This window comes from Kogia breviceps, chromosome 3, assembly GCF_026419965.1.
Source record: "Kogia breviceps isolate mKogBre1 chromosome 3, mKogBre1 haplotype 1, whole genome shotgun sequence".
Classification (NCBI taxonomy): domain Eukaryota; kingdom Metazoa; phylum Chordata; class Mammalia; order Artiodactyla; family Physeteridae; genus Kogia; species Kogia breviceps.
Genome location: NC_081312.1, coordinates 157,006,217 through 157,020,551, shown reverse-complemented (window position 1 = coordinate 157,020,551; position 14,335 = coordinate 157,006,217). Strand labels below are relative to the sequence as shown.

Genomic DNA, 14,335 nt, shown 5'->3' with positions numbered 1-14,335 from the left:
TCCCCCTCCCCACTTTCAGTCATTTCTGTTAATAAGTCCAGTTGGTCGTTACAGGGTGTGGACTGTCATAGTGAAGGAGGGGACACAATCGGGATGAGACTAGAGAAGCCACCACATTATGGGCAGGGGCAGGTCTTTCAAGGTTTTTCTTCAGATTCCACCTGGGGCTCTGCCTGCTGCCCTAACTTCTGTGGGTCAGCTTCCCAGTGCCTGCTCTAGAGTCCCCAGCGCACTGCGGGGTGAAGGGCACTTGGGGAGGGTCCCCAGGCTGGGCCACTTTAGGTAGCCCAGCATCTGGGAAGAGGATCAGCCAGCTTTCCCAATACACGCACACACACGCATACACAGAGACATACACACAGAGACACACACAACACACGCACATACATACACGCACAGAGACATACATACACACACGTGCATACACACGTACAACAGAGACATATACACATACACACATGCATTCACACAGAGACATACACACACATACACACAAATACACACAGAGACATATACACATACACAAACACACTCCATCCTGGTAAAACCACCCTAGAGAGCAGCCTCCCACCTGGCTGAGACTGGAAGGACAGAGACAGTGACAATGACATTTGGGGGAGATAAACAGGAGAGCCTGGAAACCAAGTCCCAGAATGGTGGGAAGGCGGAAACTCAGAGCGTGGAGAATAACCCTAGGGAGAACCTATATGCGCTGAGTGTCTCCTTGGCTGGCCCCATAGTAACGGTCAGTGTTTACCAGATAGGTGCTGTGCTTCTTTCTCTCTTTTGTTCTTTAATCGTGGTCAAATAAACACTACATAAAACTTACCATCTAGACCACTGTTACGCATATACTTCATTAAGTACATTCACACGGCTATGCTACCATCCCCCCCATCCATCCCCCATCTTGCAAAACTGAACCCTGTACTCCTTAAGTACTCTCCATTGTCCCCACCCCAAGTCCTTTATTGGATGAGAGAACAAAGAGGCTTCATGTCACAAAGCAACTTTCCATCAAAGCAGGGCTGGGCCTCAGGGGCTCTCTGGGTGTCCTCCTGCCTTGGAGGAGTAACCCTGACCTTGGGCAACCACAGCCTCAGGAGATGGGATGCCTCCGGGTCCACCGGGGAGGCACGATGCATGCTCCCCTCACTACGCTGTGCCCAGCAGAGCCCAGCTCAGCTCTGCGTGTCTAAGACCTCATGTCCACGAGCCTGTCTTCCTCTCTGGAAAGCAGGAATCAGGACATCTACCTTCAGAGTTGAAGGAGCTCTGACTCAGCCTGCTTCGACGGCTGTCTGGCGCAGGACAGAAAAGGGATGCTACTGCTGCCTCTAGATCAGCTGAGGGTTGGCCGGTGGCGGGGGGTGGGGAATGAGCTGGCAGAGAGAAGGGAAATCACAGGCAAAGGGGGCCTCCCTCCCAGGCTGCCCTGTGCCCACACAGGACCTCACGGAGGAACAGAGGCCAGAGGGGCTTCCAGAGCCCGACAGAGTCCTTGCAATGAACATGGGCACAGCCAGGATGCTGCAAACTCCAGCCCGGCTTGCATACCCCCTCCACCACCACCCCCCACCAGAGGCTTGAGGAAAGGGGAGGAAGTTAGGATTTATCTCTAAGCTAATCGGTCCCCAAAGCTGATGGATTTATCTGATGTGAAATCTCACGGCATCACAGGAGAGGATTAATTCTCTTTGGCAACTGCCAGATCTCAGCCTGGAACAGCTCCCCAGCTCTCCCACCACATTTTGGGCTGCAGGACCCAAAGAGGGGCTGGAGAGACAGGGTAGCGACAAAAAAAAACAGACAAACATCCCAAGGAGCACTGCTTTTCCTCAGCCAGGGCTGGGGGAAGCCGCACAGATATGCCAGCACCTTCACGCCTGAAAATAATGTTGGGGGGTCGTCCTCGGGGACGACTCTCAGAATCGACCTAAGATGAACCATATCCACTGTCCCAAAGCACAGTGGCCACGACTGGAGATATTCGTTCAAAAGATTAACGCAGGTGCCAGATGTATTTCCATCACGGGGATTCCTTTCTGCTGTCACAGCCTTAACTCTGCCTCCCAGAGAGAAGAGTCACAGCTGGAAATGCCTGGATTCTTCTCCCTCCAGAAAATCAGAAGCTCTCTCCACCAGCACCCAGGCCCCTCTCCCTCCTCGCTGCAACCTCACACCTACCTCTTCTCCCCACCTCCCTGACCCACACCCAACATCTATTTTCCATCCTCACCGAAAAATACCTTGTTCCTTCTGTTCACACCCTTTCTCCTCCCCCCTCCCACCCCCTGCCTGGACAGTTTTCATGCAAAAGAAAAAGACTACATACACTTTGCCTTTTAAAATCCTCCTCTGTCTCCCGCCTGCCACCACCAGGCCATGGCCACTGAGAGTCCGGAGCCCGCCCCTCCTGGTTTCGGCCCACTTTCAGGCCCCTGCAGCCCCTCACCGAGCCCACCCCCAACCGCGGCCTGACTCCCTGCTTCCACCCACCCCTCAAAAGCGCCTCCATCCCTCCTGAAGCGGGGATCCAACAATTCTTTTCCACCTCAAAGAAGTTCACTTCTCTCCTGAGTTCCCACCTCCTGCCCCAGCCAACCACTCCCTCTCTGGGAGGGACCCTCCCCACATTCTTCCCCCAGGGTCTCCCTTTGGGCCCCTCCTCCACCCCACAGCCTTCAATGCATCACCTCTCCCCAGGGCCACACGAGGCGGCATCGCCAGGGCTCAGGGCTTCACCCCTGCACCCCACTTCCACATTCATCTCTGGCATCGGCCCCCTGGAGAAGCCCTGCTGAGGTTCTGCATGTCCGCCTAAAACAGGACAGTCTGGCCCCTGCTACCTCATCCTCTGGCTCCTCCATCAGGCGCCCCCACCCCGGTCCTGCCCCACCTCCCTCCCTCTCTCTCCCAGGAAAGCACACCCACCTTTTGAGATGTGCGGTCAAGACTCACCTCCTCCTGCACAACCGACTACACTGACGGGCCACCTTCCCCCGGGGTCCACTCGTCACCTCCCTTAACACTCAGGGTGCACGGCCGCCAAAGCACTGGACACATCCCCCCGAGGCTGATCACCAAAGCGGAGGTCAGGTGCTCCCTTTCACACCTCCTAGGAGGACCTCGCCAGGAGGTGAGTCTCAGATCTGAGCCCTAAGGCGAGGACACCGTTGATGACTTGTCCTTTCTTGTGAATGAGGGTCTCTGCCACAGGCAGCCCCCCTGAAGGGCTGGCAGGCCACCCCCATTTTTCCCTACAGATGTGTAAACTGACTGAAGGAGATCACATGACTGGTCCAAGATGAATTTGCAGTAGCCACAGACTGTGTGAAAACACAACTCTTTGCAGGACAATCTGTCACAATGGGGGAGACCCCAGCTGTGTTGCTCAGGGAGACTTAAGGAATGTCTCCATAAACATAAACGCTGTTTATCAAGCAGTCCAAGACCGAGCTAGGGTATAAGAACTGTTCTGACTTCAAGTAGCATTTCCTGGTGGATCTAGAAGCACATTATGGTAAAAATAAGTTTGGAAAATGATGTTAAGTGAATTAAGTGAGTTGCTTTCTTGCAGGACCTGTCAAGGCCTTTAACACGTCACTGTGGGACCCAAGAGGGGGCGGTACACACAGTGTGTCCTAGCACGACCTGAATGTGGGCTGCTATTTTCGGGACCATCTCCTGGGACTCCACAGAGCACAGCTGGAGAAGACCAATGTACACACTCATGTAATTAACTAGAACTGGATATAATTAACTGGATCTGAATATCATTAATAAAAAATTACATACAGAAATGGCTAACTTCCTTTCATTTAATCACACGAATTATGTTGGGCTCAACAGAGTGGCAGCTCAGAGTGCTATTTTCTTGACACATTTTTCACTTTTAAAAAAAGGTGTTGATGAAATTTTTCTCTCCTAACATGCAACTTAAAAAAAAAAAAAATTGGTGTCAGAGCAGACGTTTCCAAGTACTTGAGAACATACACACAAAGGCTGGAAAGCAAATCGGAATGGCTGCTCTTTGCTTCCTCCAAGGAAGGAAATGACAGCAGTGGGGAGCTTTTATGTGCTACTCCCTCCCCATCTGTGATGTGGTTCATTCTCACGACCACGCCCCCAAACCATGAGTCCCCACTAGACAGATGAGGAAAATGAGCTTCTGAAAGTGTGAGAAATCAGAACTACACAGCGATCACAGGTTTCTTGAGCATCGACGATCCATGGTGGACACTGTGAAGGGTCAGAACAAGTGGGTGAACAAGCCCACAAAGAGATCAGCGTTCAGGCAGGAAAGCACAGGGCAGGCTTAAATGTCCAACTAAAGCTCCTGAAAAGGGAGCCTGTGAGCCCTATCCATCGAGATGGAGAGAAGCACATAGAAAAGAGAGCCAGAAAGAGCCGAAAAGACCACCTGCATGGACGCTGCTGTTGAAGGAACCCAGCCAGACCACTGTGCAAAGCCCGGCTCACTCAGCTGAGACATGGAAGCAACCCATGTCCACCGACAGATGAAGGGATAGAGACAATGCAGTCTACACAGACCATGGAAAAGGACCCAGCCTTTAAAAAGAAGGAGACCTTGGGGCTTCCCTGGTGGCGCAGTGGTTGAGAATCCGCCTGCCGATGCAGGGGACACGGGTTCGTGCCCCGGTCCGGGAAGATCCCACATGCCGCGGAGCGGCTGGGCCCGTGAGCCATGGCCGCTGAGCCTGTGCGTCCGGAGCCTGTGCTCCGCAATGGGAGAGGCCACAACAGTGAGGCCCGCATACCACAAAAAAAAAAAAAAAAAAAAAAAAAGAAGGAGACCTGGGCCCGTGGGCCATGGCCGCTGGGTCTGCATGTCCGGAGCCTGTGCTCTGTGATGGGAGGGGCCACAGCAGTGAGAGGTCCGCGTACCACAAAAAAAAAAAAAAAAAAAAAAAAAAGAAGGAGACTTTACCATTTGCAACAACACGGAGGGATCTGGAAGACATTATGCTAAGTGAAATACATCAGTCAGAGAAGGATGGAGCCTGCATTATTCCTCTTAAGAGGGGCATCTGAAACAGTCAAAGGGACAGAGGTAGACAATAAAATGGGGGGGGAGTGGAGGGGGGTATAAAGTGTCAAGTTTGCAAGATGAATCAGTTCTAGAGAGATGCCACACAACACAGCGCCTAGTTAACAGTAAGGGATGCTATGTTCCTAAAAAAAATTTTTAAGAAGGTAGATCTCATGTGAAGTGTTTTTACTACAAAACAAACAAAAAAAACAAAGGGATACAAGGAAACCTTCGGACACAATGGGTATGTTTACGGCCTGGATTGTGGTGATAGTCACACAAGTGTATATACCTATCCAAACTCAGCAAGATGTATACATGAATGATGTGCAGGTTTTTGGTCGACCAGTTATACCTCGATAAAACTAGGAGAGAAAAAAGAAGTCCTGAGCACTTCAATGAAGAGAGGAATGCAGAACTGCCTGTAAAATGGTCAGCCCAGGAAGTCAGCAATTACAGTGAGTTAGAGGATTATTAGCCAATGCAAAGGAGCAAGACAGCCCTACCAGAGGGACACAGGAGCAGGGAGGTTGTGTGCAGCACACACGTGATGTAAAGGAAACCACCTTTAGCAGGAAGCCCCTTTCCTTGTCACTTTAGCAGAGCTATACTGTCACTAACCTTAAACCAGGCACCCCCAGGCTCTACTCATCTCCAGCCCAAGCACACCTTTCAAATCTTTTGATCACACAATACCTTGCCTAACTTGTCGGTTCTTTCCATAGATCAAAGACTTAGAAATGAAGAAAAAGGAATTAACAGATGACCAGATCTCTTCCCTAGCTTCCCCATCAGTAATCACGTGAACAAACTGTGTGAACAAGTTGGCATCTAAAGAAAGATCACGAGGACTGAGAAAGCTGCACACGGCGGTGGGGGTGGGGGGACGACAACTCTGACCCCCCATCTCCATGATTAACTGAGATTACTTCCCCTTTTTCCTCTTTAAAAACTTTCCTGGCCAAGTAGAATCTTCGCAGGTGGTTTCTGGGGGACACTGTGTCCACCATCTCCCCAGATTGCCGGCATTCTGATTAAAGACAACTTTTTTTTTCTACCAACATTTGTGAGTTTGATTTTGTAAGCGGAGAGCAGTAGGATCCCATTCAATTACACTGAGGTACTCAACAGAACCTCTTCTTTTACCAACTTTTCAAACACAAGAGAAACAGGGGTAGAGAGCAAGCTCACAAACAGCCATGAACACACTGTTCAGACTTGAAAACCTTATCACTCCCACCTTCTTCTTCTTCATATTATTGGCCCACTTTTTTCAATTATGTTGTTTTTTTCCTTATTGATCTGAAAGAGTTCTTTATACAGACAGAATACCAATCTCTTACAGAGAATGCATCACAGATACTTATTCCAGCTAGTAGTTTGCTTTAAACTTTAGTGCCCCTTCTCGTAACGAAGTTGCTAATATTAATGGTCTTTTATGATGTGTCTGTGCGCAAGTGTATGTCTTACCTTTTCCTACCTCAAGGGCATACAGAAAAATCTCTTCTATGTGTTTTAACATCATGTCCTTCATTTACGTCTTGAGTCCTATTGGCATTGACTTGTGTGTATGCTGTGAGGTAGGGATCTCATTTGCTCTTTTCCCATGTGGACAACCACTGTCCTGCATCCTTCGCCACCTGGTCAATAACACATCTCTGCCATCACCTGGGTTCCCAGACAGGTAAGCATCTTTTACAAGGCTCACTACCCTGTCCACGCATCCGATTCTGTCTCTCCTACTAAGATATCACAAACCTTAACCATCACTTTCCATCAGGAACCTCACTCCCCCACTCTTACAGCAGCTCCACTTCGTGTTTTCTTTTAATGTCTGGTGACTGGGAATATCTCTGTCTTTCTTAGGATCTTATGTTTTAGGACCATTCTTGGCCAGATTTTACACAGCACTGGCATGTGTTTGTACTTGGGCAAGGGCATGCTGACATCCTAAGAGCCAGCCATTTTCACAAATGCAACATCTTCTAACTTCATGTATTTTCTGAGACTTGCCCATGATTTAAACACAGCTTATTAATCTTTCCAATGTTCCTTCAGGATGATCACTGAATTTATATAATTATGACTCATGCATTTTACAGATCAAGGGCCTGGTGGATAGATATCATAGCAATAACGAGGCCTAGAATTTAATTCTCCCAGGGGGGGGAAATTAGAACACAGCCCCCAAATTTTACTATGAGTGGAAGCATATTCACAAAGTTATCCTGTGGAAGGACAGCAGGCACACTCTGAGGATTAGTATTCTCAAGTTACAGAATGGTTCCCTTGTGGTAGAAAAATAAATATACCCAGGTCTCTTCTCTCTGAAGATCTCTCCTCCCAGAGATTCATTCTGGCAAAACCATCAGTTAAAAATATCCATCTCATTGCCACTTTTCTCTCACAGAAGAAATATGCTCTTCTGCAGAGAATCCTGATGAGTATATTCACTTAAATGACAGTCCCATCACACTGCAGATGGGTGAGTGCAACTGGCAAGAGAGCTTGGCCTCTCGTCATTTGCAGCTGATTTTGATACTCTAATGATATTTCGGGATGCATAAATATTCCACTCGGTCTTTTTTGGGCTCAGAAGAAGGAAATACCTTATACCCTAGAGGCACAAACAGAACTGCCCCATGGTATCCATCAGAATGCAATGACAGGGACTTCCCTGGTGGTGCAGTGGTTAAGAATCCACCTGCCAATGCAGGGGACATGGGTTCGAGCCCTGGTTCGAGAAGATCCCACATGTCGCAGAGCAACTAAGCCTGTGTGCCACAACTGCTGAGCCTGTGCTCTAGAGCCCGTGAGCCACAACTACTGAGCCAGCGTGCCACAACTACTGAAGCCCACACGCCTAGAGCCCATGCTCCGCAACAAGAGAAGCCACGACAATGAGAAGGCCACACATCGCAACGAAGAGTAGCCTCCACTCGCCGCAACTAGAGAAAGCCTGCGCGCAGCAACAAAGACCCAACAGAGCCAAAAATAAATAAATAAATTTATATATAAAAAAAAGAATGCAATGACAATTCCAATTTCATTAAGAAAATCCTCAAGAAGCCAATTTCATGGTGGAAAGTCCCTAGAAAGCAGATGGAGTGTGGTGGCTGCTAGACCCTGGGCTCCCAGAAGCCCAGAATTTCACTGTCATTTGTGAGACTGCTTCCCCATCAGTAACATCTGTTAGGGAGCCGTTGACCAAAGCCCCCCACCTTGGCCAGGAACGGTGATAAACACTTGCCTGAGTTGTCTCACAACAGGAGGTGCCGATAAAGAACACGGTGCTGCCACCGAAAACTAACGGGGAGAATTTGGGAGTGGCTGAAAGTAGGGAGGAGATGCCAGCCCATAATATGTTCTGACAATCTCCCAGAAACCCTCGCACTGGAATCCATCTTGGCTGAGAGATGCAAGCGCCACCAGGAAGGACCCTGAGTCAATGATTGGCCAGAGACAAGATGGAAACTAACCCCATTACCATAAACCCGAGACTGCGAGCCACGTGGACAGCACTCCTCCTGGGTTCCCTTACCTTCTGCTCTCCGCCCGGGCCCCCTTCCCAATAAAGTCTCTTGCTTTGTCAGCACGTGTGTCTCCTCGGACAATTCATCCACGAGTGTTAGACAAGAGCCCACTCTTGGGCCCCGGAAGGGGTCACCCTTCCTGCAACACCTTCACAAGCTATCCCTACTGTCAATTATAATAAAAATCTCCTCCCTTTCCAGAATCCCCCAAAATTCTTTAGCATTTTCGCAGCGGAGGGCGGTTGATGCATCTACTCTATTTAAGGCTGAAGTATGTTTACAACTCTAAATGGAAAATCAAACCGGAAGGAAAAGGCTTTGCTGAGAGCACAAAAGTAAATTCACAAGCTTTGAAGACTGACAGCTGAGGAAATGTTCAGAAAAATACTCATTTATTCCTATGCCCAAACCCATTAAAAATCATGCAACTCTTCTGAGGTTTCACCCTCTGCTTCCTTGGAGGGGGGCTGATTGTTCTATGTCCCTTAAATGCCTTGTGACTGTGCCCCACTCCCACACTCCCAAAGCTGAGATGGGGGAGGAGGCAGGGCACAACCATTAAAAGAATGACAGAGCCGTGGAGGACATGACATAAACCAGTTAGAACCGACTAGGCCCAAGATGGCAGAAGGTTTGACTTCTGGTGGACCTTGGGCCTCGTTATATGCTCATTGTAATACACTAGCTAAATGACACATCCACAGGTGCCATGAAAGTTCTGAGGCCGACCATAAAAGGCCAAAAAGTGGGTGGTGGTCTGATTCCCGGAAATCACTGCCCCTTCTTTTCCCACTCGAATTACCCAGCCCATAAAAACTAATCACTCCATATTTCAGGGCCTCTCACCTTCTGAGATGAACCACACTCTGTCTATGGAGTGTCTATCTCTCTAAATAAATCTGCTTTCCCACTTAGTTCTCAGGGCAGAGCCCTCTTGCCTGTCCGCTTGTAGCCTTCACAAGCATCCTACATTAATAAATATACTTCTTACCTATCACTTTGCCTCTTGCTGAAGTCTTTCTGCATAAAGACATAAAGAACCTGAGCCTCCTTAAGTCCTGAGACCAGGTGTGCAGTTTCAGCTGGGAAATTGTGGGTTCAAGACCCACCCAAGGTGTGACTGGGTTCAAGTCCCAATCTGAGGTGTGAGGTTTCAAAGCCACCATGGAATCCATCTAGGACATTTGGGACAAGAAGGCTCCCCAGTTTGATGTGAGGGAATTCCTGCCCAAGCACAACACAGTGACGAGCACCGCAGATGTAGGGTAGATGCTGGATTAGCAAGTGGAATAAATGAAGCTGCCTTGCTTCACAAAACCATGATCTCTCAGCAGCTCCAAGGAGCAAGGCCTGTGTGCTTCTGCTACCCCAGGGGCAAAACGTTGGCTTTGAACCATTGTCTAGACACTCCAGTATCTCATCTCCCATGAGGTGGTCGTCATCATCCTCAGAATTCGCACAGAGCTTCCCCGCTGGGGAATGCAGTTTTCCTCTCCTTTGGTTGTCCCAAAGCCACCCTACCTACGACACTCTGGACGGCTGCCCAGCGCTGCTCCATGCAACTAGCAAATGCTCCTTCCCACTGTGGATGAAAAATGTTGCCTGCAGTATGAGCAAACAAAGGATGCTGTGGCCATCAAGCCACCGGCCATTACCATAGCCCTAACTGTGAGCCCTGAGGGAACTTAGGATGAGAAAACACAGGATACTGGCCCCAGGTAGCTGAGGTGCACATCAAAGGAATGATTTCAGTGAGCCCAGACTCTTGCATCTTCCCATACATAGACAAGCGCTAAATTCCTTAACTTGACATATCTGGTTTTCTTTGGTTAAGAGTAATCTTTTGGGGCTTCCCTGGTGGCGCAGCGGTTGAGAATCCGCCTGCCGATGCGGGGGACGCGGGTTTGTGCCCAGGTCCGGGAAGATCCCACGTGCCGCGGAGCGGCTGGGCCCGTGAGCCATGGCCACTGAGCCTGCGCGTCCGGAGCCTGTGCTCCGCAATGGGAGAGGCCACAGCGGTGAGAGGCCCGCGTACCGCCAAAAAAAAAAGAGTAATCTTTTGATGTTCCAACTATATGATTTTGTTGGAAAAACTTCTATATGTCCTGGCTCCCCCTCCCTTGCCTCTTCAGGGCAGTCAGTCACTGAGAGCTACCGGAGATGCTATGCCTGGGCTTGAAGTCCTCAGAAAGTCCACCAAATGAAACGTAATTCTTAACTTTTAGATTGTGCTTTTTTTTTTTTTCTTTCAGCCGACACCATGAATGCATAAGAACCCATGGAATCCACCAGAAGCTGGGACCTGCTCTGGTCATCATGCTCACCATGCCTGGCTCTGCCTCCTCACCCCTAATGACATTCTCTTCTTCAGACATACTCCAACCCATACACCAGCTTCCCTACTACCCAGCCACAGGGGTGTCTTTGGCCCCCGAAGAAGAGGCCAGCACCTTCAGCCCAGAACCCATATCCTACAAACCTCCCCTGTACCAGATGCTTGGCTGGCACCTGGCCGACAAGCCTGTGCAAATCTGCTCGTACAGGTCCTCCAGGGCAAGAGGAAGCCACGAGCCCACCGTGGGTCAGTGGGATGAGGGCCACAGGACAGCTTCACCCACAGGGTGGCAGCGACTCAGGGCCGCCCCTCATCCCTGGTAAGCTTAACAGGGCTCTTTGTGGGCTTCCCTGGTGGTGCAGTGGTTAAGAATCCACCTGCCAATGCAGGGGACACGGGTTCAAGCCCAGGTCTGGGGAGATCCCACATGCCACGGAGCAACTAAGCCCGTGTGCCACAACTACTGAGCCTGTGCTCTAGAGCTCACGAGCCACAACTACTGAGCCTGTGTGCCACAACTACTAAGCCCATGCACCTAGAGCCCATGCTCCGCAACAAGAAAAGCCACCGCAATGAGAAGCCTGCGCACTATAACAAAGAGTAGCCCCCACTCGTTGCAACTAGAGAAAAGCCCATGTGCAGCAATGAAGACCCAATGCAGCCAAAAATTAATTAATTAATTATTATTATTATTTTTAAAGAGTGTTCTTTGTAATCAGAGTTAAAGTCTTCTACTTGGCATCCTGGCATTTCAAAACAGTGAACTTCTCGTAGACCAGTAATAGAGGAAGGTTTCAAACAGTATGCACTGTTGGTGATGTGTATCTACTTTCAATCTGAACAGGAATCTGGTGGGAGTTATACAAATAAATGATGGAATCCATTGAAAGCAGCACTTTTGCCCCTTTCCTGTCTACCCATTTCTGTCCCCCTCAAACCTTAAAAACCTAATTATAGGAATGAGATCATGAAGCAATTGAAACTAACTCCTGACTTAAGCTCTCCTGAATGTGTACCATGCCTCGCCTAACCTGTCGATTCTTTTCCTAGATAGAAAGAAGTAAGAATGAAGAATTAATTCGTTAAAGAATGACTAGCTGGGACCTCCCTTGCAGTCCAGTGGTTAAGACTTCCCTTCCAATGCAGGGGGTGCAGGTTCCGTCTCTGGTCAGGCAGCTAAGATCCCATATGCCTCACAGCCAAAAAACCAAAACATAAAACAGAAGCAATATTGTAACAAATTCAATAAAGACTTTAAAAACGGTCCACATCAAAAAGATGTTTAAAAAAAAGAATAACTAGCCCTCTACTCCCGCAGTAGCCCTGCAGGCAGATCACGTGGGCAAGGCAACATCCGAAGAGTCAGCCAGTCCACACACAATGGAGAATGATGCAGAACCCAACCTCCTGCCTCGATGATTCACTAAGATTCTTTCCCCCATTTTTCCCTTTAAAAATTGCTGAGCAGAATCTTCAGAGTTGGTCTCTGGACATGAGTCCACCATCTCCTCAGATTGCACCTTCCCTTTCTACTGACACTTGCCTCTCGAATGATTGGCTTTTGAGTGGTGAGGAGCCGAATCTGAGTTTGGTAACACCGTGAGGACTGTGGTTTACAGAAGCATAGTATGATGAGGAGGGGATGTGGTGTGTGCACTGGGGAGCATGAGGGAGGCATCACTTCCAGGCAACTGAGAAATAAAATTCATATTTATGGCAAGACCAGAAAAATCTAAACAAAAAATTTTCTCTGCCCTTTGGCCTCCTCTCTCCCCTCACTGTGCACTGTGTGTCTGCACTGTGCATCGACCAAACCTCCCCCATCACAGAAAAACCTGCTCAAGCATGAAAGGCAACACTCCCCTAGCATCAATGGGACAAGTCCTTAAAAGATAACACTCTTCCTGATCTCGTAAGGGGTCACAATGACGCTTAGATCTGGATCATGGAAACTGTCAATAATAAGTCATTTGATGTGCGGCCCTCCGTCTCAAGAAACTTATATAACTGTGCCTTGACTTCCAACGAACAGAACAGTTCTCAGAGCTTTCTGAGATGCGCCTCCTGGGTTATAATCCTCAAATGTGGCTTGAAAAAAATTTTCCATTTCTTTCTTAGAATGACTGATTAATTTTTCGTCGACACAACATAAGTGCCCAGCAGTGGGCCCAGTGCTCAGCGGCCCTTGACTGTGAATCAGACCCCAGCTTCAGAAGCTCTGTGCTCAGATTAGTACTGATTATACAGACCCAGCTCCCCAGGAGGTAAAGAACTAGGACAGCTGCCCAGCCCCGCCCGCAAGGGCAGCATCCCTCCAGTAAAACAACCCCGTTTCACACACGTCAGAAGCAAAACCTCACGCCACGCAACGTTACCTCTTATTTCTTACCGAAAACTAGCGGTTTGGTAAGGTCCCAAAAACCCTCCTGATGATGAAATCTTTCTGGAATAAAACAGAAGAAAAGAGAGGAATTTACTTTGGTTTCAGGAATGATAGGGGTGCTCCTAGGAGCATAGAAATTTAAATGAGTGAGAGGCTTTGAATACCTGGGAAAGTGAACCGATTATAATTCTAATGAGATGATCAGAAATCACCCTGAAACAAATACTTAAAATGTTTCTTTAGCCATTCATCACATGATTATTGCCTTCACATTGTGTTGGACAAATAAAGCGATGGTTTATGTATCACTCTGGCTGCAGAGACTCTCAGCATTTCAATGAAGCTCCTCAAAGCCCTCATGAATATGTATTTTCCCACAACAAAGCTTGACCCCACTAGTTGGCAGGACCAGTATTCCGGGACACTTTCAGAAGAGGTGGGTGTGCGTGTGGGGACTGCAGGGGGATGAAAAGAGATTAAAGGAGAGAGAGAGGAGGCAGACCACCTCTCGTTTCCTCTGCCCAGGTTCCCAGCCCACCCTTCCTCCTGGGCGGCGCAGTTTTATAAAGAGAACAGAAAAGAGGACATTGGGTTTCACAGTCCCCTTGAACAGAGGATGCTTTGCAAACTCGGGCTGGAGAGGAAAGCCAAAGAGTCAAGGGCATCAGGATGGCAAGAGCCATGGGTTGAATCAGGAATTCATTCATGGTGGGGCAGGAGGAGGAGCCCCCACCCCGTCCCTCTGCAGGGACGGGGAACCTGGGGTAGTGCAAGAGGATGGGGTTTCCGGGTCTGAAATATCACATCCAAATTCCTTTCCTCCCTCCAATTTGGTTGAAGACAGGATAAGTGATAAAGGAATTTCTGGGTTCCTTTCAAAACCATGACAATGGCTGCTTCCTCCCCATCATCCCGTCTGCTGGGAATGGGAGACCTGGGAGCATTTCAGGAACCGCTGTGCTGGTCGGGAAATCCACCTTCAATCTGGCCCCGGGGTCTGAAGTCATAGGGGACGGCGTCATTCTTCGGGG

General features: G+C 49.0%; 1 protein-coding gene across 6 annotated transcripts in view; it reads right to left on the bottom strand.

Moving 5' to 3' along the window:
- Positions 1 to 14,335, bottom strand: part of APBA2 (amyloid beta precursor protein binding family A member 2) — a 229,487-nt gene that overhangs the window by 101,851 nt on the left and 113,301 nt on the right. For 4 of the 6 annotated variants that reach the window (XM_067030092.1, XM_067030091.1, XM_067030094.1 and 1 more), the window contains one exon: positions 13,311 to 13,364. The exons of the other annotated variants lie outside the window; for them this stretch is intronic. The gene's annotated coding sequence lies outside the window, so the exon portion shown is untranslated. The remainder of the gene's footprint in view (positions 1 to 13,310; positions 13,365 to 14,335) is intronic. 6 annotated transcript variants of the gene reach the window in all.